General features: G+C 47.2%; 3 non-coding genes across 3 annotated transcripts; all 3 read left to right on the top strand.

Moving 5' to 3' along the window:
- Positions 1-5,349: 5,349 nt before the first annotated feature.
- On the top strand, positions 5,350-5,423 carry TRNAI-AAU (transfer RNA isoleucine (anticodon AAU)). The gene has a single exon. It is a non-coding gene; the product is annotated as a tRNA-Ile (tRNA).
- Positions 5,424-12,356: 6,933 nt separating this feature from the next.
- On the top strand, positions 12,357-12,430 carry TRNAI-AAU (transfer RNA isoleucine (anticodon AAU)). The gene has a single exon. It is a non-coding gene; the product is annotated as a tRNA-Ile (tRNA).
- A 6,932-nt stretch (positions 12,431-19,362) lies between these two features.
- Positions 19,363-19,436, top strand: TRNAI-AAU (transfer RNA isoleucine (anticodon AAU)). The gene has a single exon. It is a non-coding gene; the product is annotated as a tRNA-Ile (tRNA).
- The last annotated feature ends 3,848 nt before the right edge of the window (positions 19,437-23,284 follow it).

Here is a 23,284-nt window from a genome sequence, read left to right as displayed (position 1 = left end):
CTTACTTACCTTACATACCTACCTTACTTATTTTACTTGACTTATTTATTGTTCTTGCTTACCTTACACTTCTGTAGGTTTTTTGTAGGTTTGCATGGCCCTTCCTCTGCTCCTCCTTATTTTCCCCTTAAACCATCCATGTTGAAGTAGATTGCCCATATTTTTTAATCTGTCCAAATAACAGTTACACCTGTATAGTACATTTCCAAGTGTAATTATTTTGGCACTCGCTGGGCAAAAGAGTATGTTAGGTTTAGGTCGGCTTTATTCCTTGTGAAGTGCCAGATAGCTGCACAGGAGCAGTCGCTGTTAAACGTGATGGCGGTAGTTTGGGGTTTTGCTTGAGAGTTTAGCGCAGGGGGAACATCCTCTGCAGCCCCTTGATAATTGAAGAGTAAGGGTGGGACTGAGGGTGCAACACAGACTTGGGTGATGTGGTCCCCGTTTTCTAAGCGTTTGAAAACGTTCAGTGCAGCAGCTTGTAAGTGGGCTTTCTTATTAACTCCTTCAGCAGGGCATAAACAACGGCCGACTAAAAGCGCTATTAGCCCTCTTTTTGTTTGAGTTTAATACTGGATGGAAGTTAATGGAGTTGAACACCTAGGCACCGAAGCAATGGAAGAAAACAACGGGACACACCATGTTATCTCTTCGCAAGTACCTAAGAGAAGCTAGGATTTAGAAGCAAGTTTTTAACTTTTTTGAGCTCCAAATGTAAGAGATCTGCTAGCACTGTAAAAATGCAAGATTTAACCGCCTGTATGACTAATTACGCAAATATTGATATAAATGGAATTTTTTTTAATTTTTATTCTTTTATAGCACTATTTGTCCCAGTGTATGCTGACAAAGCAGTTTACATCAAGCACACATGCACAATAAATTCAGAGTCGGTTTATCGCTGGTGGTGCCCTGTGCGGCAGTCCTTTTTGGCATCCCCCCCCATGACCATCTCCTCGGATTCACTCACTAGCACCCACAAATGTGACTCTCATCTCTCCGTAGCCCCCTTTTACATGCATTCATTTGTTTTAATGTGCTGGTAAAGGCTGGCGTTACTATCACTCTAAGCTATCCACATAAAATATATTTCTGTTCTTTGCAGCAGGCATATTAACCCTCTATGCTACTTTATGGCAAGTCACTCACAACCACCGCACACAACCCCCCCGAAGCAAATGGAGCAAAATATCAACGGATCAGCTGATTTCCACCCTCGCCCGGGCCCCACCCCCTGGGACCCAGGACCTCAACACAGCCACCACCAACCTGCATCGCTGGATAGAACACTGCGGCAACACCCTCGTACCGCTCAAAGAACCCCCAAACACCCTCCACAGAATCAAGGACAGCTGGTTCACCCCAGCCATACAGGAATCCAAACGGCTATGTCGCAGAATGGAAAAAACCTGGCACCTTGAACCTACCAACTCCAACCACATTGCTTTCAAAGATGCCATACGCAAACACCACCAACTGGTCCGCATCACTAAAATGTCCCACTTCAAAAACCGCATTGACACCAACGCTCACAACAGTAAAGAGCTCTTCGGCATCATCAAAGAGCTCTCCACTCCCAGAACCTGCTCCAACGAACCCCCGCCATCACAGGAGTTCTGCAACTCACTTGCAACCCACTTCCGTTGAAAGATAGAAGAAATCCACAACAGCTTCAACCCCCAGACCCACCAGCTGACTACAAACACCCACGGACCCCACGCCCAAAGCAACACCCACCTCCTCCACACCTGGACCCCCGTCAACATAGAAGACACCACCAACACCATGGCCTCCATCCACTCCGTATCACCATCGGACCCCTGCCCACACAACATCTTCAATAAAGCAAACATCATCATTGCTCCCCACCTCTGCAACACCATCAACAGCTCCTTCGAGTCAGCCACCTTCCCAGAAAGATAGGAGCACGCAGAAGTCAACGTCCTGCTGAAGAAACCAAAGGCAGACCCAGACGACCCCAAGAACTACCGGCCAATCTCCCTCTTCCCCTTCCCAGCCAAGGTCATCGAAAAAAAAACGTGAACAGCCAACTATCCCGGTTCTTGGAAGACAGCAAGGTGCTCAACACCTCCCAATCCGGATTCCGCAAAACCCACAGCACAGAGACCACACTTATTGCTGCCACAGACGACATCAGGACCATGCTCGACGAAGGAGAAACAGCAGCACTCATCCTCCTGGACCTGTCCGCAGCCTTCGACACGGTATGCCATCATACTCTCCGCACACGCCTCCACAACACTGGAATCCACGACAAGGCACTCGACCGGATCTCGTCATTTCTCGCAGGCAGAACCCAGAGAGTCCGGCTCCCACCGTTCCTGTCAGAAGCCTCCAGAATCATCTGTGGCGTCCCCCAAGGATCATCGCTCAGCCCCACGCTCTTCAATGTTTACATGGCCCCCCTCGCCAACATCGCACAAATCCACCACATCAGCATGGTTTTCTACGCAGACGACACTCAGCTCATCCTCTCCCTCACAAAAGACCCTACAACTGCAAAGAACAACCTCCACAACGGACTTCACACCATCGCCAGCTGGATGGAATCAAGCCGCCTCAAGTTAAACACAGACAAAACAGAAATCCTCACCTTTGGCACCAACCCCTCAGCATGGAACGACTCCTGGTGGCCCACCTCCCTAGGATCCGCACCCTCACACACGCACGCAACCTGGGATTCATCTTGGACCCCACACTCAGCATGACTCAGCAGGTCAACGCCATCTCCTCTGCCTGCTACAACACTCTCCGCATGCTCTGCAAGATCTTCATGTGGATCCCCGTCGAAACCAGGGAAACCGTCACCCACGCCCTGGTTAGCAGCCCCATATGCAGGAACAACAACCAAAGTCCAAACAAAGCTGCAAAGAATCCAGAACGCATCTGCCCGCCTCATTCTTGACGTCCCACGCCGCAACCACATCTCCCCCCACCTCAGAGATCTACACTGGCTAACAAAATCGAAAAGGATCACCTTCATGCTCCTCATCCACGCACACAAGGCCCTCCACGACACAGGTCCAGCCTACCTAAATGACAGACTCACCTTCCACACTCCCACCCGCAATCTTCGTTCCGCCAGCCTCGTCCTCGCCTCCGTCCCCCGCATCCTCCGCACCACCGCCGGAGGAACATCCTTCTCTTACCTAGCCGCCAAGACCTGGAACTCCCTACCACTCCATCTTCGCCAGACTGAAGACCTCTTGACGTTCAGAAAACGCCTCAAGACATTGTTTAAATGACCAGTAGCTCCCCCACCCCAGCGCCTTGAGACCCTAACACAAGGAACTTTTCAGAAGGTGGTTTTAAATGACAAGTTTCATAAGTCATTGCTAAACACAGTGCCCCTTGAGGTCAGCGCCCCCAATCCAGGTCAGCATGTGGTGCGGCCGCACCGCCCTAAAGCCGGCCCTGCATAAATTATACAGCTGTATAATTCATTGTACATGCTAAAGCAGTGAGGGTTATTGCTTATGAGGTTTAGGAATCACATATCACCAATACTTGTAGACATTTTATGTTAAGAGTGACAGTCAGGAGAAACACTGTGATTGTGGTTGTTTATACTAATAAGTCTTTAGTATTTCCCAAAGAAACTCTTCTTTGCAATGTTAGAATAACATATTGTGGGTAAAAACCCAATAAGGATTTAAACTCAAGTCAATCCTGGTAAATAGAACACAGTGCTAGATTAGAAGGCTTGCAACGTTTGAACAGGAAGTACCAAAATTACCTCAGTGCTCAAGCAGTAGCCCACTTACCTATCTAAATGTAACAAAAATTAAAAAAAATCTGTGATCTGCATGTTACATAATGTGCTTGGAAGCAGCCACATTAACCTTCTATGCTACTCTATGAGTCAAAACATTGACTGGATAAAACAAAGAATTCTCCCAAGATTGCAAGATATCTTACTACTATTATAATGCTCTCAGAACTGCTGGGCACACAGTGATTGCTATAGCATGCGTCTTAACCCTGCAAGATGTTTTAAAATGCAGCCTCTCTGTGACCAATTAAGTAATGCAGAACAGCTATACTTTCACATATGTCCTTGTTTCCAGTCTCTTTGTAGCAGAAGTTTTTTAGTAGATGTATACGTTGACTGTCAGACTCTGCTTTTCAAACTCCGCCCCTCGTGACTATCTCCTTTCCTTTGCCTGACCATAACTGCTAAGTTATGGGTTCCCGGAGTAAATGTTTTCCAATTTCAGCACCAGTTGAGCCCTTTCAAATGTTCAGTAAGTACCGTCTTGCCATATCAGACCAGACTGCTGAGCTTCATGGAAGGATAGCATATAAATTACATTTCTTCTCTCTTCTGCAGAGTGCAGAAGAATTAGATGGAAGCAAGCCTGTGGTCTGCAGGGGTTGGGTGAGCCACTGAAGTTTCGAACCAGAGGCCTGGCTCTGCTCAAGGTCCTCTTGGAATCTCAAGCTCAAAACGAGCCAGGTATTCATATGGCTTTTGTCTGATTCATGCTCTCCCTCACAAGTCAAGAATTAAAAGAAAGCATAAATCATTATTGTTAAAAAGGAGATCTATCCATTTAATGGCTGAATTATGTCATGTGAAACAGATCTTGGGATCAGTCATGGCTTCTGGCTTGACCAAATATTGTGATTTTAGGCAAATATTTTATTTCACTGAACCCCTTTTTTTCATTATCGCATCAAAAGACTTCATCAAGTATGTGAGTTGAGGGTGTACACTGTACAAAAATCTCTTGTATTTCATTTGATGGACTATAATGTTCCTTCATTTGCAGTAAGAATCGAGCCCATGTTTAGGTCTAGATGGTAAGTGACTTGCCTCTTATTACACTAATAGCATTTGTTTATCAGTGGGATGATGTAGTGCCTTTTCACAATAAACCAGATTAACTGCTTCCAGACATGTACGTTAGTAGTGACTATAGCCTGGAAAATGTTTTGGGAGGTCAGGCGACAGTCCCCTCCTGAATGACGGTGATGATATTGCCAGTGATGAGCTAAACGGGGCAAAGGTCACATGATGTCATTTTTGGAGACATCGACATGATGCTAAATCATCAAGAATGTAAACAAAAAAAGAATCCTCTTTTTGATGAGAGAATGTGGGTGAGTATGTCTGTGTCCTTGCAGGTTTGGTAGCAGCATTGTTTGGTGTTTAGTGGTGACCCTAGCAGACTTCCACGCTGCTTTTGAGTAGTAGACAAGGCAATTGAACTTCTTGGCACAGTTAAGCTTATGAATGTATACTTATCAACTGTAAACTACTGAACAGAGGGAAGTGTTGAGCCGTGTCTCACGTACTTAAGTGAACATTTTGTGGGGTTACGCATTGGCCGGTTAGCTCAGTTGGTTAGAGCTTGGTGCCAATAACGCCAAGGTCGCGGGTTCGATCCCCGTACGGGCCAAGGGTTACATTTTAGGAAAAGCTCTAACGCCATTTTACCACTAATGTATTGCCTCCTAATTCGTGTTGTTTTACTACCGTAAACATATATCCATGCAGAACGGCACACATTTCAAAACAGGAGGATGGAAATACAGAAAGAGAAGAACATGCAAGTCGTGCTTAAACCGGGACGTGAGGGGGTGAAAGTAGAGAGTGCCTTTGAAAGACATATGTTGGGTGCAGGGCTTTGAATACTGGGATGGGGAGAGAAGGAACATCCGCAGAGAGCAAAATAGAGAAACACCTGCGGCAACCAGCCCGAAACCTCGCAGTGTTGTGATATGCAAATCATTCTTGCACTGCATTCAATACAACGGCAGTAACTGGGAGCACCAAATAATCTGATGGCTTCAAGACGGAGAGCAAGGTGTATTGTATTGTTGTAATTGCATTTACATAGCGTTTAGCACCCTGACGAAGCGCTTTATTGTGGTCAAGTAAAGGTTAGGAGTGAGGAGACCCGTGGAGGGGGGTTGTTTCACAGAATTTCAGTTTGACGTGCAGGTGCTACTAGCGGAAGAAGCTAAATTATGAGGTTGTAAAAGTTAAGGCAATTTGTGATAAACGTAGGTGACAGGAATCAGGGGCTTGAGGCGAGAATGGTGTGTGATGCGGATGTGGCCAGAGTGAAGCCGATACCCAGATTCTGGTCCGATGATGAAACACCCAGAAGTGAGCGTTTACTGAGCAATAGATGATCCGACACTGCATACCTCAAGGTGAAGGTCTCATCTCAAAGGTCCCTGGACGCTTACAACCTCCAGTCCAGAGACACTGCACCTTCTCACCTCTAGAGACACCACTCGCCTCCCAGCACCCTGCCTCTCCCCCACTTAAAGAAAGGCTGCAAGTTCTCACCCACAGGGACAGGGCATCACTCCTACCGTATGGCATCCTGCACACCAGCCATCCACAGAGACTAAGCATGACTCCCCCACGGCTGGGGATTATGCACCAGTTCTGCCTCCAGGGACCCTACAGTTCCTATCCCAGGGACCCCGCACGCCCGTGCTTACCTCCTCAACCCCTATCTTCAGAGACACTACACTTCCCCACCTCATGGACCCTGTACCTCTCTTATATATAGACACCCAACACCTCTGTCACCAACAGGGACCCTGCACATTCAGCAGCTTCAGAGGAAGTCCATCTCTCAGGGACCCTGCACCTTCCACACCCCAGGGATTCTCAAGTTCCCTTCCTACAGGAACCACGTACCTCTAGAGGTCTTGCATCCCGACCTTTATGCATCCTGCATACCGAGGAACCTTGCACAGGTCTCATTCCTGAGAACATTCACCCTCAGAGACCCTAAACCTCTCTCCAGGTACCCTGCTCCTCCTCTCCACCACCACCACCGTGGACCTTGGACCTCCTGCACTCCCACACCTCCAAAGACAAAAGACCCTGGGCTTTTGCCCCACCAGGGACACTATGACACCCTAAAGCTAATTCGCACTAAGACGCCTTGGCTATTGCGTGCTTTACAAAAGTTATACTTTACTTATTTACTTTACTTCCCTTACTTATTTACTTACATAACTTACTTACCTTACATACCTACCTTACTTATTTTACTTGACTTATTTATTGTTCTTGCTTACCTTACACTTCTGTAGGTTTTTTGTAGGTTTGCATGGCCCTTCCTCTGCTCCTCCTTATTTTCCCCTTAAACCATCCATGTTGAAGTAGATTGCCCATATTTTTTAATCTGTCCAAATAACAGTTACACCTGTATAGTACATTTCCAAGTGTAATTATTTTGGCACTCGCTGGGCAAAAGAGTATGTTAGGTTTAGGTCGGCTTTATTCCTTGTGAAGTGCCAGATAGCTGCACAGGAGCAGTCGCTGTTAAACGTGATGGCGGTAGTTTGGGGTTTTGCTTGAGAGTTTAGCGCAGGGGGAACATCCTCTGCAGCCCCTTGATAATTGAAGAGTAAGGGTGGGACTGAGGGTGCAACACAGACTTGGGTGATGTGGTCCCCGTTTTCTAAGCGTTTGAAAACGTTCAGTGCAGCAGCTTGTAAGTGGGCTTTCTTATTAACTCCTTCAGCAGGGCATAAACAAAGGCCGACTAAAAGCGCTATTAGCCCTCTTTTTGTTTGAGTTTAATACTGGATGGAAGTTAATGGAGTTGAACACCTAGGCACCGAAGCAATGGAAGAAAACAACGGGACACACCATGTTATCTCTTCGCAAGTACCTAAGAGAAGCTAGGATTTAGAAGCAAGTTTTTAACTTTTTTGAGCTCCAAATGTAAGAGATCTGCTAGCACTGTAAAAATGCAAGATTTAACCGCCTGTATGACTAATTACGCAAATATTGATATAAATGGAATTTTTTTTAATTTTTATTCTTTTATAGCACTATTTGTCCCAGTGTATGCTGACAAAGCAGTTTACATCAAGCACACATGCACAATAAATTCAGAGTCGGTTTATCGCTGGTGGTGCCCTGTGCGGCAGTCCTTTTTGGCATCCCCCCCCATGACCATCTCCTCGGATTCACTCACTAGCACCCACAAATGTGACTCTCATCTCTCCGTAGCCCCCTTTTACATGCATTCATTTGTTTTAATGTGCTGGTAAAGGCTGGCGTTACTATCACTCTAAGCTATCCACATAAAATATATTTCTGTTCTTTGCAGCAGGCATATTAACCCTCTATGCTACTTTATGGCAAGTCACTCACAACCACCGCACACAACCCCCCCGAAGCAAATGGAGCAAAATATCAACGGATCAGCTGATTTCCACCCTCGCCCGGGCCCCACCCCCTGGGACCCAGGACCTCAACACAGCCACCACCAACCTGCATCGCTGGATAGAACACTGCGGCAACACCCTCGTACCGCTCAAAGAACCCCCAAACACCCTCCACAGAATCAAGGACAGCTGGTTCACCCCAGCCATACAGGAATCCAAACGGCTATGTCGCAGAATGGAAAAAACCTGGCACCTTGAACCTACCAACTCCAACCACATTGCTTTCAAAGATGCCATACGCAAACACCACCAACTGGTCCGCATCACTAAAATGTCCCACTTCAAAAACCGCATTGACACCAACGCTCACAACAGTAAAGAGCTCTTCGGCATCATCAAAGAGCTCTCCACTCCCAGAACCTGCTCCAACGAACCCCCGCCATCACAGGAGTTCTGCAACTCACTTGCAACCCACTTCCGTTGAAAGATAGAAGAAATCCACAACAGCTTCAACCCCCAGACCCACCAGCTGACTACAAACACCCACGGACCCCACGCCCAAAGCAACACCCACCTCCTCCACACCTGGACCCCCGTCAACATAGAAGACACCACCAACACCATGGCCTCCATCCACTCCGTATCACCATCGGACCCCTGCCCACACAACATCTTCAATAAAGCAAACATCATCATTGCTCCCCACCTCTGCAACACCATCAACAGCTCCTTCGAGTCAGCCACCTTCCCAGAAAGATAGGAGCACGCAGAAGTCAACGTCCTGCTGAAGAAACCAAAGGCAGACCCAGACGACCCCAAGAACTACCGGCCAATCTCCCTCTTCCCCTTCCCAGCCAAGGTCATCGAAAAAAAAACGTGAACAGCCAACTATCCCGGTTCTTGGAAGACAGCAAGGTGCTCAACACCTCCCAATCCGGATTCCGCAAAACCCACAGCACAGAGACCACACTTATTGCTGCCACAGACGACATCAGGACCATGCTCGACGAAGGAGAAACAGCAGCACTCATCCTCCTGGACCTGTCCGCAGCCTTCGACACGGTATGCCATCATACTCTCCGCACACGCCTCCACAACACTGGAATCCACGACAAGGCACTCGACCGGATCTCGTCATTTCTCGCAGGCAGAACCCAGAGAGTCCGGCTCCCACCGTTCCTGTCAGAAGCCTCCAGAATCATCTGTGGCGTCCCCCAAGGATCATCGCTCAGCCCCACGCTCTTCAATGTTTACATGGCCCCCCTCGCCAACATCGCACAAATCCACCACATCAGCATGGTTTTCTACGCAGACGACACTCAGCTCATCCTCTCCCTCACAAAAGACCCTACAACTGCAAAGAACAACCTCCACAACGGACTTCACACCATCGCCAGCTGGATGGAATCAAGCCGCCTCAAGTTAAACACAGACAAAACAGAAATCCTCACCTTTGGCACCAACCCCTCAGCATGGAACGACTCCTGGTGGCCCACCTCCCTAGGATCCGCACCCTCACAGACGCACGCAACCTGGGATTCATCTTGGACCCCACACTCAGCATGACTCAGCAGGTCAACGCCATCTCCTCTGCCTGCTACAACACTCTCCGCATGCTCTGCAAGATCTTCATGTGGATCCCCGTCGAAACCAGGGAAACCGTCACCCACGCCCTGGTTAGCAGCCCCATATGCAGGAACAACAACCAAAGTCCAAACAAAGCTGCAAAGAATCCAGAACGCATCTGTCCGCCTCATTCTTGACGTCCCACGCCGCAACCACATCTCCCCCCACCTCAGAGATCTACACTGGCTAACAAAATCGAAAAGGATCACCTTCATGCTCCTCATCCACGCACACAAGGCCCTCCACGACACAGGTCCAGCCTACCTAAATGACAGACTCACCTTCCACACTCCCACCCGCAATCTTCGTTCCGCCAGCCTCGTCCTCGCCTCCGTCCCCCGCATCCTCCGCACCACCGCCGGAGGAACATCCTTCTCTTACCTAGCCGCCAAGACCTGGAACTCCCTACCACTCCATCTTCGCCAGACTGAAGACCTCTTGACGTTCAGAAAACGCCTCAAGACATTGTTTAAATGACCAGTAGCTCCCCCACCCCAGCGCCTTGAGACCCTAACACAAGGAACTTTTCAGAAGGTGGTTTTAAATGACAAGTTTCATAAGTCATTGCTAAACACAGTGCCCCTTGAGGTCAGCGCCCCCAATCCAGGTCAGCATGTGGTGCGGCCGCACCGCCCTAAAGCCGGCCCTGCATAAATTATACAGCTGTATAATTCATTGTACAGGCTAAAGCAGTGAGGGTTATTGCTTATGAGGTTTAGGAATCACATATCACCAATACTTGTAGACATTTTATGTTAAGAGTGACAGTCAGGAGAAACACTGTGATTGTGGTTGTTTATACTAATAAGTCTTTAGTACTTCCCAAAGAAACTCTTCTTTGCAATGTTAGAATAACATATTGTGGGTAAAAACCCAATAAGGATTTAAACTCAAGTGAATCCTGGTAAATAGAACACAGTGCTAGATTAGAAGGCTTGCAACGTTTGAACAGGAAGTACCAAAATTACCTCAGTGCCCAAAGCAGTAGCCCACTTACCTATCTAAATGTAACAAAAATAAAAAAAAATCTGTGATCTGCATGTTACATAATGTGCTTGGAAGCAGCCACATTAACCTTCTATGCTACTCTATGAGTCAAAACATTGACTGGATAAAACAAAGAATTCTCCCAAGATTGCAAGATATCTTACTACTATTATAATGCTCTTAGAACTGCTGGGCACACAGTGATTGCTATAGCATGCGTCTTAACCCTGCAAGATGTTTTAAAATGCAGCCTCTCTGTGACCAATTAAGTAATGCAGAACAGCTATACTTTCACATATGTCCTTGTTTCCAGTCTCTTTGTAGCAGAAGTTTTTTAGTAGATGTATACGTTGACTGTCAGACTCTGCTTTTCAAACTCCGCCCCTCGTGACTATCTCCTTTCCTTTGCCTGACCATAACTGCTAAGTTATGGGTTCCCGGAGTAAATGTTTTCCAATTTCAGCACCAGTTGAGCCCTTTCAAATGTTCAGTAAGTACCGTCTTGCCATATCAGACCAGACTGCTGAGCTTCATGGAAGGATAGCATATAAATTACATTTCTTCTCTCTTCTGCAGAGTGCAGAAGAATTAGATGGAAGCAAGCCTGTGGTCTGCAGGGGTTGGGTGAGCCACTGAAGTTTCGAACCAGAGGCCTGGCTCTGCTCAAGGTCCTCTTGGAATCTCAAGCTCAAAACGAGCCAGGTATTCATATGGCTTTTGTCTGATTCATGCTCTCCCTCACAAGTCAAGAATTAAAAGAAAGCATAAATCATTATTGTTAAAAAGGAGAGCTATCCATTTAATGGCTGAATTATGTCATGTGAAACAGATCTTTGGATCAGTCATGGCTTCTGGCTTGACCAAATATTGTGATTTTAGGCAAATATTTTATTTCACTGAACCCCTTTTTTTCATTATCGCATCAAAAGACTTCATCAAGTATGTGAGTTGAGGGTGTACACTGTACAAAAATCTCTTGTATTTCATTTGATGGACTATAATGTTCCTTCATTTGCAGTAAGAATCGAGCCCATGTTTAGGTCTAGATGGTAAGTGACTTGCCTCTTATTACACTAATAGCATTTGTTTATCAGTGGGATGATGTAGTGCCTTTTCACAATAAACCAGATTAACTGCTTCCAGACATGTACGTTAGTAGTGACTATAGCCTGGAAAATGTTTTGGGAGGTCAGGCGACAGTCCCCTCCTGATTGACGGTGATGATATTGCCAGTGATGAGCTAAACGGGGCAAAGGTCACATGATGTCATTTTTGGAGACATCGACATGATGCTAAATCATCAAGAATGTAAACAAAAAAAGAATCCTCTTTTTGATGAGAGAATGTGGGTGAGTATGTCTGTGTCCTTGCAGGTTTGGTAGCAGCATTGTTTGGTGTTTAGTGGTGACCCTAGCAGACTTCCACGCTGCTTTTGAGTAGTAGACAAGGCAATTGAACTTCTTGGCACAGTTAAGCTTATGAATGTATACTTATCAACTGTAAACTACTGAACAGAGGGAAGTGTTGAGCCGTGTCTCACGTACTTAAGTGAACATTTTGGAGGGTTACGCATTGGCCGGTTAGCTCAGTTGGTTAGAGCGTGGTGCTAATAACGCCAAGGTCGCGGGTTCGATCCCCGTACGGGCCAAGGGTTACATTTTAGGAAAAGCTCTAACGCCATTTTACCACTAATGTATGGCCTCCTAATTCGTGTTGTTTTACTACCGTAAACATATATCCATGCAGAACGGCACACATTTCAAAACAGGAGGATGGAAATACAGAAAGAGAAGAACATGCAAGTCGTGCTTAAACCGGGACGTGAGGGGGTGAAAGTAGAGAGTGCCTTTGAAAGACATATGTTGGGTGCAGGGCTTTGAATACTGGGATGGGGAGAGAAGGAACATCCGCAGAGAGCAAAATAGAGAAACACCTGCGGCAACCAGCCCGAAACCTCGCAGTGTTGTGATATGCAAATCATTCTTGCACTGCATTCAATACATCGGCAGTAACTGGGAGCACCAAATAATCTGATGGCTTCAAGACGGAGAGCAAGGTGTATTGTATTGTTGTAATTGCATTTACATAGCGTTTAGCACCCTGACGAAGCGCTTTATTGTGGTCAAGTAAAGGTTAGGAGTGAGGAGACCCGTGGAGGGGGGTTTTTTCACAGAATTTCAGTTTGACGTGCAGGTGCTACTAGCGGAAGAAGCTAAATTATGAGGTTGTAAAAGTTAAGGCAATTTGTGATAAACATAGGTGACAGGAATCAGGGGCTTGAGGCGAGAATGGTGTGTGATGCGGATGTGGCCAGAGTGAAGCCGATACCCAGATTCTGGTCCGATGATGAAACACCCAGAAGTGAGCGTTTACTGAGCAATAGATGATCCGACACTGCATACCTCAAGGTGAAGGTCTCATCTCAAAGGTCCCTGGACGCTTACAACCTCCAGTCCAGAGACACTGCACCTTCTCACCTCTAGAGACACCACTCGCCTCCCAGCACCCTGCCTCTCCCCCACTTAAAGAAAGGCTGCAAGTTCTCACCCACAGGGACAGGGCATCACTCCTACCGTATGGCATCCTGCACACCAGCCATCCACAGAGACTAAGCATGACTCCCCCACGGCTGGGGATTATGCACCAGTTCTGCCTCCAGGGACCCTACAGTTCCTATCCCAGGGACCCCGCACGCCCGTGCTTACCTCCTCAACCCCTATCTTCAGAGACACCACACTTCCCCACCTCATGGACCCTGTACCTCTCTTATATATAGACACCCAACACCTCTGTCACCAACAGGGACCCTGCACATTCAGCAGCTTCAGAGGAAGTCCATCTCTCAGGGACCCTGCACCTTCCACACCCCAGGGATTCTCAAGTTCCCTTCCTACAGGAACCACGTACCTCTAGAGGTCTTGCATCCCGACCTTTATGCATCCTGCATACCGAGGAACCTTGCACAGGTCTCATTCCTGAGAACATTCACCCTCAGAGACCCTAAACCTCTCTCCAGGTACCCTGCTCCTCCTCTCCACCACCACCACCGTGGACCTTGGACCTCCTGCACTCCCACACCTCCAAAGACAAAAGACCCTGGGCTTTTGCCCCACCAGGGACACTATGACACCCTAAAGCTAATTCGCACTAAGACGCCTTGGCTATTGCGTGCTTTACAAAAGTTATACTTTACTTATTTACTTTACTTCCCTTACTTATTTACTTACATAACTTACTTACCTTACATACCTACCTTACTTATTTTACTTGACTTATTTATTGTTCTTGCTTACCTTACACTTCTGTAGGTTTTTTGTAGGTTTGCATGGCCCTTCCTCTGCTCCTCCTTATTTTCCCCTTAAACCATCCATGTTGAAGTAGATTGCCCATATTTTTTAATCTGTCCAAATAACAGTTACACCTGTATAGTACATTTCCAAGTGTAATTATTTTGGCACTCGCTGGGCAAAAGAGTATGTTAGGTTTAGGTCGGCTTTATTCCTTGTGAAGTGCCAGATAGCTGCACAGGAGCAGTCGCTGTTAAACGTGATGGCGGTAGTTTGGGGTTTTGCTTGAGAGTTTAGCGCAGGGGGAACATCCTCTGCAGCCCCTTGATAATTGAAGAGTAAGGGTGGGACTGAGGGTGCAACACAGACTTGGGTGATGTGGTCCCCGTTTTCTAAGCGTTTGAAAACGTTCAGTGCAGCAGCTTGTAAGTGGGCTTTCTTATTAACTCCTTCAGCAGGGCATAAACAACGGCCGACTAAAAGCGCTATTAGCCCTCTTTTTGTTTGAGTTTAATACTGGATGGAAGTTAATGGAGTTGAACACCTAGGCACCGAAGCAATGGAAGAAAACAACGGGACACACCATGTTATCTCTTCGCAAGTACCTAAGAGAAGCTAGGATTTAGAAGCAAGTTTTTAACTTTTTTGAGCTCCAAATGTAAGAGATCTGCTAGCACTGTAAAAATGCAAGATTTAACCGCCTGTATGACTAATTACGCAAATATTGATATAAATGGAATTTTTTTTAATTTTTATTCTTTTATAGCACTATTTGTCCCAGTGTATGCTGACAAAGCAGTTTACATCAAGCACACATGCACAATAAATTCAGAGTCGGTTTATCGCTGGTGGTGCCCTGTGCGGCAGTCCTTTTTGGCATCCCCCCCCATGACCATCTCCTCGGATTCACTCACTAGCACCCACAAATGTGACTCTCATCTCTCCGTAGCCCCCTTTTACATGCATTCATTTGTTTTAATGTGCTGGTAAAGGCTGGCGTTACTATCACTCTAAGCTATCCACATAAAATATATTTCTGTTCTTTGCAGCAGGCATATTAACCCTCTATGCTACTTTATGGCAAGTCACTCACAACCACCGCACACAACCCCCCCGAAGCAAATGGAGCAAAATATCAACGGATCAGCTGATTTCCACCCTCGCCCGGGCCCCACCCCCTGGGACCCAGGACCTCAACACAGCCACCACCAACCTGCATCGCTGGATAGAACACTGCGGCAACACCCTCGTACCGCTCAAAGAACCCCCAAACACCCTCCACAGAATCAAGGACAGCTGGTTCACCCCAGCCATACAGGAATCCAAACGGCTATGTCGCAGAATGGAAAAAACCTGGCACCTTGAACCTACCAACTCCAACCACATTGCTTTCAAAGATGCCATACGCAAACACCACCAACTGGTCCGCATCACTAAAATGTCCCACTTCAAAAACCGCATTGACACCAACGCTCACAACAGTAAAGAGCTCTTCGGCATCATCAAAGAGCTCTCCACTCCCAGAACCTGCTCCAACGAACCCCCGCCATCACAGGAGTTCTGCAACTCACTTGCAACCCACTTCCGTTGAAAGATAGAAGAAATCCACAACAGCTTCAACCCCCAGACCCACCAGCTGACTACAAACACCCACGGACCCCACGCCCAAAGCAACACCCACCTCCTCCACACCTGGACCCCCGTCAACATAGAAGACACCACCAACACCATGGCCTCCATCCACTCCGTATCACCATCGGACCCCTGCCCACACAACATCTTCAATAAAGCAAACATCATCATTGCTCCCCACCTCTGCAACACCATCAACAGCTCCTTCGAGTCAGCCACCTTCCCAGAAAGATAGGAGCACGCAGAAGTCAACGTCCTGCTGAAGAAACCAAAGGCAGACCCAGACGACCCCAAGAACTACCGGCCAATCTCCCTCTTCCCCTTCCCAGCCAAGGTCATCGAAAAAAAAACGTGAACAGCCAACTATCCCGGTTCTTGGAAGACAGCAAGGTGCTCAACACCTCCCAATCCGGATTCCGCAAAACCCACAGCACAGAGACCACACTTATTGCTGCCACAGACGACATCAGGACCATGCTCGACGAAGGAGAAACAGCAGCACTCATCCTCCTGGACCTGTCCGCAGCCTTCGACACGGTATGCCATCATACTCTCCGCACACGCCTCCACAACACTGGAATCCACGACAAGGCACTCGACCGGATCTCGTCATTTCTCGCAGGCAGAACCCAGAGAGTCCGGCTCCCACCGTTCCTGTCAGAAGCCTCCAGAATCATCTGTGGCGTCCCCCAAGGATCATCGCTCAGCCCCACGCTCTTCAATGTTTACATGGCCCCCCTCGCCAACATCGCACAAATCCACCACATCAGCATGGTTTTCTACGCAGACGACACTCAGCTCATCCTCTCCCTCACAAAAGACCCTACAACTGCAAAGAACAACCTCCACAACGGACTTCACACCATCGCCAGCTGGATGGAATCAAGCCGCCTCAAGTTAAACACAGACAAAACAGAAATCCTCACCTTTGGCACCAACCCCTCAGCATGGAACGACTCCTGGTGGCCCACCTCCCTAGGATCCGCACCCTCACACACGCACGCAACCTGGGATTCATCTTGGACCCCACACTCAGCATGACTCAGCAGGTCAACGCCATCTCCTCTGCCTGCTACAACACTCTCCGCATGCTCTGCAAGATCTTCATGTGGATCCCCGTCGAAACCAGGGAAACCGTCACCCACGCCCTGGTTAGCAGCCCCATATGCAGGAACAACAACCAAAGTCCAAACAAAGCTGCAAAGAATCCAGAACGCATCTGCCCGCCTCATTCTTGACGTCCCACGCCGCAACCACATCTCCCCCCACCTCAGAGATCTACACTGGCTAACAAAATCGAAAAGGATCACCTTCATGCTCCTCATCCACGCACACAAGGCCCTCCACGACACAGGTCCAGCCTACCTAAATGACAGACTCACCTTCCACACTCCCACCCGCAATCTTCGTTCCGCCAGCCTCGTCCTCGCCTCCGTCCCCCGCATCCTCCGCACCACCGCCGGAGGAACATCCTTCTCTTACCTAGCCGCCAAGACCTGGAACTCCCTACCACTCCATCTTCGCCAGACTGAAGACCTCTTGACGTTCAGAAAACGCCTCAAGACATTGTTTAAATGACCAGTAGCTCCCCCACCCCAGCGCCTTGAGACCCTAACACAAGGAACTTTTCAGAAGGTGGTTTTAAATGACAAGTTTCATAAGTCATTGCTAAACACAGTGCCCCTTGAGGTCAGCGCCCCCAATCCAGGTCAGCATGTGGTGCGGCCGCACCGCCCTAAAGCCGGCCCTGCATAAATTATACAGCTGTATAATTCATTGTACAGGCTAAAGCAGTGAGGGTTATTGCTTATGAGGTTTAGGAATCACATATCACCAATACTTGTAGACATTTTATGTTAAGAGTGACAGTCAGGAGAAACACTGTGATTGTGGTTGTTTATACTAATAAGTCTTTAGTATTTCCCAAAGAAACTCTTCTTTGCAATGTTAGAATAACATATTGTGGGTAAAAACCCAATAAGGATTTAAACTCAAGTCAATCCTGGTAAATAGAACACAGTGCTAGATTAGAAGGCTTGCAACGTTTGAACAGGAAGTACCAAAATTACCTCAGTGCTCAAGCAGTAGCCCACTTACCTATCTAAATGTAACAAAAATTAAAAAAAATCTGTGATCTGCATGTTACATAATGTGCTTGGAAGCAGCCACATTAACCTTCTATGCTACTCTATGAGTCAAAACATTGACTGGATAAAACAAAGAATTCTCCCAAGATTGCAAGATATCTTACTACTATTATAATGCTCTCAGAACTGCTGGGCACACAGTGATTGCTATAGCATGCGTCTTAACCCTGCAAGATGTTTTAAAATGCAGCCTCTCTGTGACCAATTAAGTAATGCAGAACAGCTATACTTTCACATATGTCCTTGTTTCCAGTCTCTTTGTAGCAGAAGTTTTTTAGTAGATGTATACGTTGACTGTCAGACTCTGCTTTTCAAACTCCGCCCCTCGTGACTATCTCCTTTCCTTTGCCTGACCATAACTGCTAAGTTATGGGTTCCCGGAGTAAATGTTTTCCAATTTCAGCACCAGTTGAGCCCTTTCAAATGTTCAGTAAGTACCGTCTTGCCATATCAGACCAGACTGCTGAGCTTCATGGAAGGATAGCATATAAATTACATTTCTTCTCTCTTCTGCAGAGTGCAGAAGAATTAGATGGAAGCAAGCCTGTGGTCTGCAGGGGTTGGGTGAGCCACTGAAGTTTCGAACCAGAGGCCTGGCTCTGCTCAAGGTCCTCTTGGAATCTCAAGCTCAAAACGAGCCAGGTATTCATATGGCTTTTGTCTGATTCATGCTCTCCCTCACAAGTCAAGAATTAAAAGAAAGCATAAATCATTATTGTTAAAAAGGAGATCTATCCATTTAATGGCTGAATTATGTCATGTGAAACAGATCTTGGGATCAGTCATGGCTTCTGGCTTGACCAAATATTGTGATTTTAGGCAAATATTTTATTTCACTGAACCCCTTTTTTTCATTATCGCATCAAAAGACTTCATCAAGTATGTGAGTTGAGGGTGTACACTGTACAAAAATCTCTTGTATTTCATTTGATGGACTATAATGTTCCTTCATTTGCAGTAAGAATCGAGCCCATGTTTAGGTCTAGATGGTAAGTGACTTGCCTCTTATTACACTAATAGCATTTGTTTATCAGTGGGATGATGTAGTGCCTTTTCACAATAAACCAGATTAACTGCTTCCAGACATGTACGTTAGTAGTGACTATAGCCTGGAAAATGTTTTGGGAGGTCAGGCGACAGTCCCCTCCTGAATGACGGTGATGATATTGCCAGTGATGAGCTAAACGGGGCAAAGGTCACATGATGTCATTTTTGGAGACATCGACATGATGCTAAATCATCAAGAATGTAAACAAAAAAAGAATCCTCTTTTTGATGAGAGAATGTGGGTGAGTATGTCTGTGTCCTTGCAGGTTTGGTAGCAGCATTGTTTGGTGTTTAGTGGTGACCCTAGCAGACTTCCACGCTGCTTTTGAGTAGTAGACAAGGCAATTGAACTTCTTGGCACAGTTAAGCTTATGAATGTATACTTATCAACTGTAAACTACTGAACAGAGGGAAGTGTTGAGCCGTGTCTCACGTACTTAAGTGAACATTTTGTGGGGTCACGCATTGGCCGGTTAGCTCAGTTGGTTAGAGCGTGGTGCTAATAACGCCCAGGTCGCGGGTTCGATCCCCGTACGGGCCAAGGGTTACATTTTAGGAAAAGCTCTAACGCCATTTTACCACTAATGTATTGCCTCCTAATTCGTGTTGTTTTACTACCGTAAACATATATCCATGCAGAACGGCACACATTTCAAAACAGGAGGATGGAAATACAGAAAGAGAAGAACATGCAAGTCGTGCTTAAACCGGGACGTGAGGGGGTGAAAGTAGAGAGTGCCTTTGAAAGACATATGTTGGGTGCAGGGCTTTGAATACTGGGATGGGGAGAGAAGGAACATCCGCAGAGAGCAAAATAGAGAAACACCTGCGGCAACCAGCCCGAAACCTCGCAGTGTTGTGATATGCAAATCATTCTTGCACTGCATTCAATACAACGGCAGTAACTGGGAGCACCAAATAATCTGATGGCTTCAAGACGGAGAGCAAGGTGTATTGTATTGTTGTAATTGCATTTACATAGCGTTTAGCACCCTGACGAAGCGCTTTATTGTGGTCAAGTAAAGGTTAGGAGTGAGGAGACCCGTGGAGGGGGGTTGTTTCACAGAATTTCAGTTTGACGTGCAGGTGCTACTAGCGGAAGAAGCTAAATTATGAGGTTGTAAAAGTTAAGGCAATTTGTGATAAACGTAGGTGACAGGAATCAGGGGCTTGAGGCGAGAATGGTGTGTGATGCGGATGTGGCCAGAGTGAAGCCGATACCCAGATTCTGGTCCGATGATGAAACACCCAGAAGTGAGCGTTTACTGAGCAATAGATGATCCGACACTGCATACCTCAAGGTGAAGGTCTCATCTCAAAGGTCCCTGGACGCTTACAACCTCCAGTCCAGAGACACTGCACCTTCTCACCTCTAGAGACACCACTCGCCTCCCAGCACCCTGCCTCTCCCCCACTTAAAGAAAGGCTGCAAGTTCTCACCCACAGGGACAGGGCATCACTCCTACCGTATGGCATCCTGCACACCAGCCATCCACAGAGACTAAGCATGACTCCCCCACGGCTGGGGATTATGCACCAGTTCTGCCTCCAGGGACCCTACAGTTCCTATCCCAGGGACCCCGCACGCCCGTGCTTACCTCCTCAACCCCTATCTTCAGAGACACTACACTTCCCCACCTCATGGACCCTGTACCTCTCTTATATATAGACACCCAACACCTCTGTCACCAACAGGGACCCTGCACATTCAGCAGCTTCAGAGGAAGTCCATCTCTCAGGGACCCTGCACCTTCCACACCCCAGGGATTCTCAAGTTCCCTTCCTACAGGAACCACGTACCTCTAGAGGTCTTGCATCCCGACCTTTATGCATCCTGCATACCGAGGAACCTTGCACAGGTCTCATTCCTGAGAACATTCACCCTCAGAGACCCTAAACCTCTCTCCAGGTACCCTGCTCCTCCTCTCCACCACCACCACCGTGGACCTTGGACCTCCTGCACTCCCACACCTCCAAAGACAAAAGACCCTGGGCTTTTGCCCCACCAGGGACACTATGACACCCTAAAGCTAATTCGCACTAAGACGCCTTGGCTATTGCGTGCTTTACAAAAGTTATACTTTACTTATTTACTTTACTTCCCTTACTTATTTACTTACATAACTTACTTACCTTACATACCTACCTTACTTATTTTACTTGACTTATTTATTGTTCTTGCTTACCTTACACTTCTGTAGGTTTTTTGTAGGTTTGCATGGCCCTTCCTCTGCTCCTCCTTATTTTCCCCTTAAACCATCCATGTTGAAGTAGATTGCCCATATTTTTTAATCTGTCCAAATAACAGTTACACCTGTATAGTACATTTCCAAGTGTAATTATTTTGGCACTCGCTGGGCAAAAGAGTATGTTAGGTTTAGGTCGGCTTTATTCCTTGTGAAGTGCCAGATAGCTGCACAGGAGCAGTCGCTGTTAAACGTGATGGCGGTAGTTTGGGGTTTTGCTTGAGAGTTTAGCGCAGGGGGAACATCCTCTGCAGCCCCTTGATAATTGAAGAGTAAGGGTGGGACTGAGGGTGCAACACAGACTTGGGTGATGTGGTCCCCGTTTTCTAAGCGTTTGAAAACGTTCAGTGCAGCAGCTTGTAAGTGGGCTTTCTTATTAACTCCTTCAGCAGGGCATAAACAAAGGCCGACTAAAAGCGCTATTAGCCCTCTTTTTGTTTGAGTTTAATACTGGATGGAAGTTAATGGAGTTGAACACCTAGGCACCGAAGCAATGGAAGAAAACAACGGGACACACCATGTTATCTCTTCGCAAGTACCTAAGAGAAGCTAGGATTTAGAAGCAAGTTTTTAACTTTTTTGAGCTCCAAATGTAAGAGATCTGCTAGCACTGTAAAAATGCAAGATTTAACCGCCTGTATGACTAATTACGCAAATATTGATATAAATGGAATTTTTTTTAATTTTTATTCTTTTATAGCACTATTTGTCCCAGTGTATGCTGACAAAGCAGTTTACATCAAGCACACATGCACAATAAATTCAGAGTCGGTTTATCGCTGGTGGTGCCCTGTGCGGCAGTCCTTTTTGGCATCCCCCCCCATGACCATCTCCTCGGATTCACTCACTAGCACCCACAAATGTGACTCTCATCTCTCCGTAGCCCCCTTTTACATGCATTCATTTGTTTTAATGTGCTGGTAAAGGCTGGCGTTACTATCACTCTAAGCTATCCACATAAAATATATTTCTGTTCTTTGCAGCAGGCATATTAACCCTCTATGCTACTTTATGGCAAGTCACTCACAACCACCGCACACAACCCCCCCGAAGCAAATGGAGCAAAATATCAACGGATCAGCTGATTTCCACCCTCGCCCGGGCCCCACCCCCTGGGACCCAGGACCTCAACACAGCCACCACCAACCTGCATCGCTGGATAGAACACTGCGGCAACACCCTCGTACCGCTCAAAGAACCCCCAAACACCCTCCACAGAATCAAGGACAGCTGGTTCACCCCAGCCATACAGGAATCCAAACGGCTATGTCGCAGAATGGAAAAAACCTGGCACCTTGAACCTACCAACTCCAACCACATTGCTTTCAAAGATGCCATACGCAAACACCACCAACTGGTCCGCATCACTAAAATGTCCCACTTCAAAAACCGCATTGACACCAACGCTCACAACAGTAAAGAGCTCTTCGGCATCATCAAAGAGCTCTCCACTCCCAGAACCTGCTCCAACGAACCCCCGCCATCACAGGAGTTCTGCAACTCACTTGCAACCCACTTCCGTTGAAAGATAGAAGAAATCCACAACAGCTTCAACCCCCAGACCCACCAGCTGACTACAAACACCCACGGACCCCACGCCCAAAGCAACACCCACCTCCTCCACACCTGGACCCCCGTCAACATAGAAGACACCACCAACACCATGGCCTCCATCCACTCCGTATCACCATCGGACCCCTGCCCACACAACATCTTCAATAAAGCAAACATCATCATTGCTCCCCACCTCTGCAACACCATCAACAGCTCCTTCGAGTCAGCCACCTTCCCAGAAAGATAGGAGCACGCAGAAGTCAACGTCCTGCTGAAGAAACCAAAGGCAGACCCAGACGACCCCAAGAACTACCGGCCAATCTCCCTCTTCCCCTTCCCAGCCAAGGTCATCGAAAAAAAAACGTGAACAGCCAACTATCCCGGTTCTTGGAAGACAGCAAGGTGCTCAACACCTCCCAATCCGGATTCCGCAAAACCCACAGCACAGAGACCACACTTATTGCTGCCACAGACGACATCAGGACCATGCTCGACGAAGGAGAAACAGCAGCACTCATCCTCCTGGACCTGTCCGCAGCCTTCGACACGGTATGCCATCATACTCTCCGCACACGCCTCCACAACACTG

The sequence above is a fragment of the Pleurodeles waltl genome, chromosome 12, assembly GCF_031143425.1.
Source record: "Pleurodeles waltl isolate 20211129_DDA chromosome 12, aPleWal1.hap1.20221129, whole genome shotgun sequence".
Classification (NCBI taxonomy): Eukaryota; Metazoa; Chordata; class Amphibia; order Caudata; family Salamandridae; genus Pleurodeles; species Pleurodeles waltl.
This window is presented reverse-complemented; position numbering and strand designations above follow the sequence as displayed.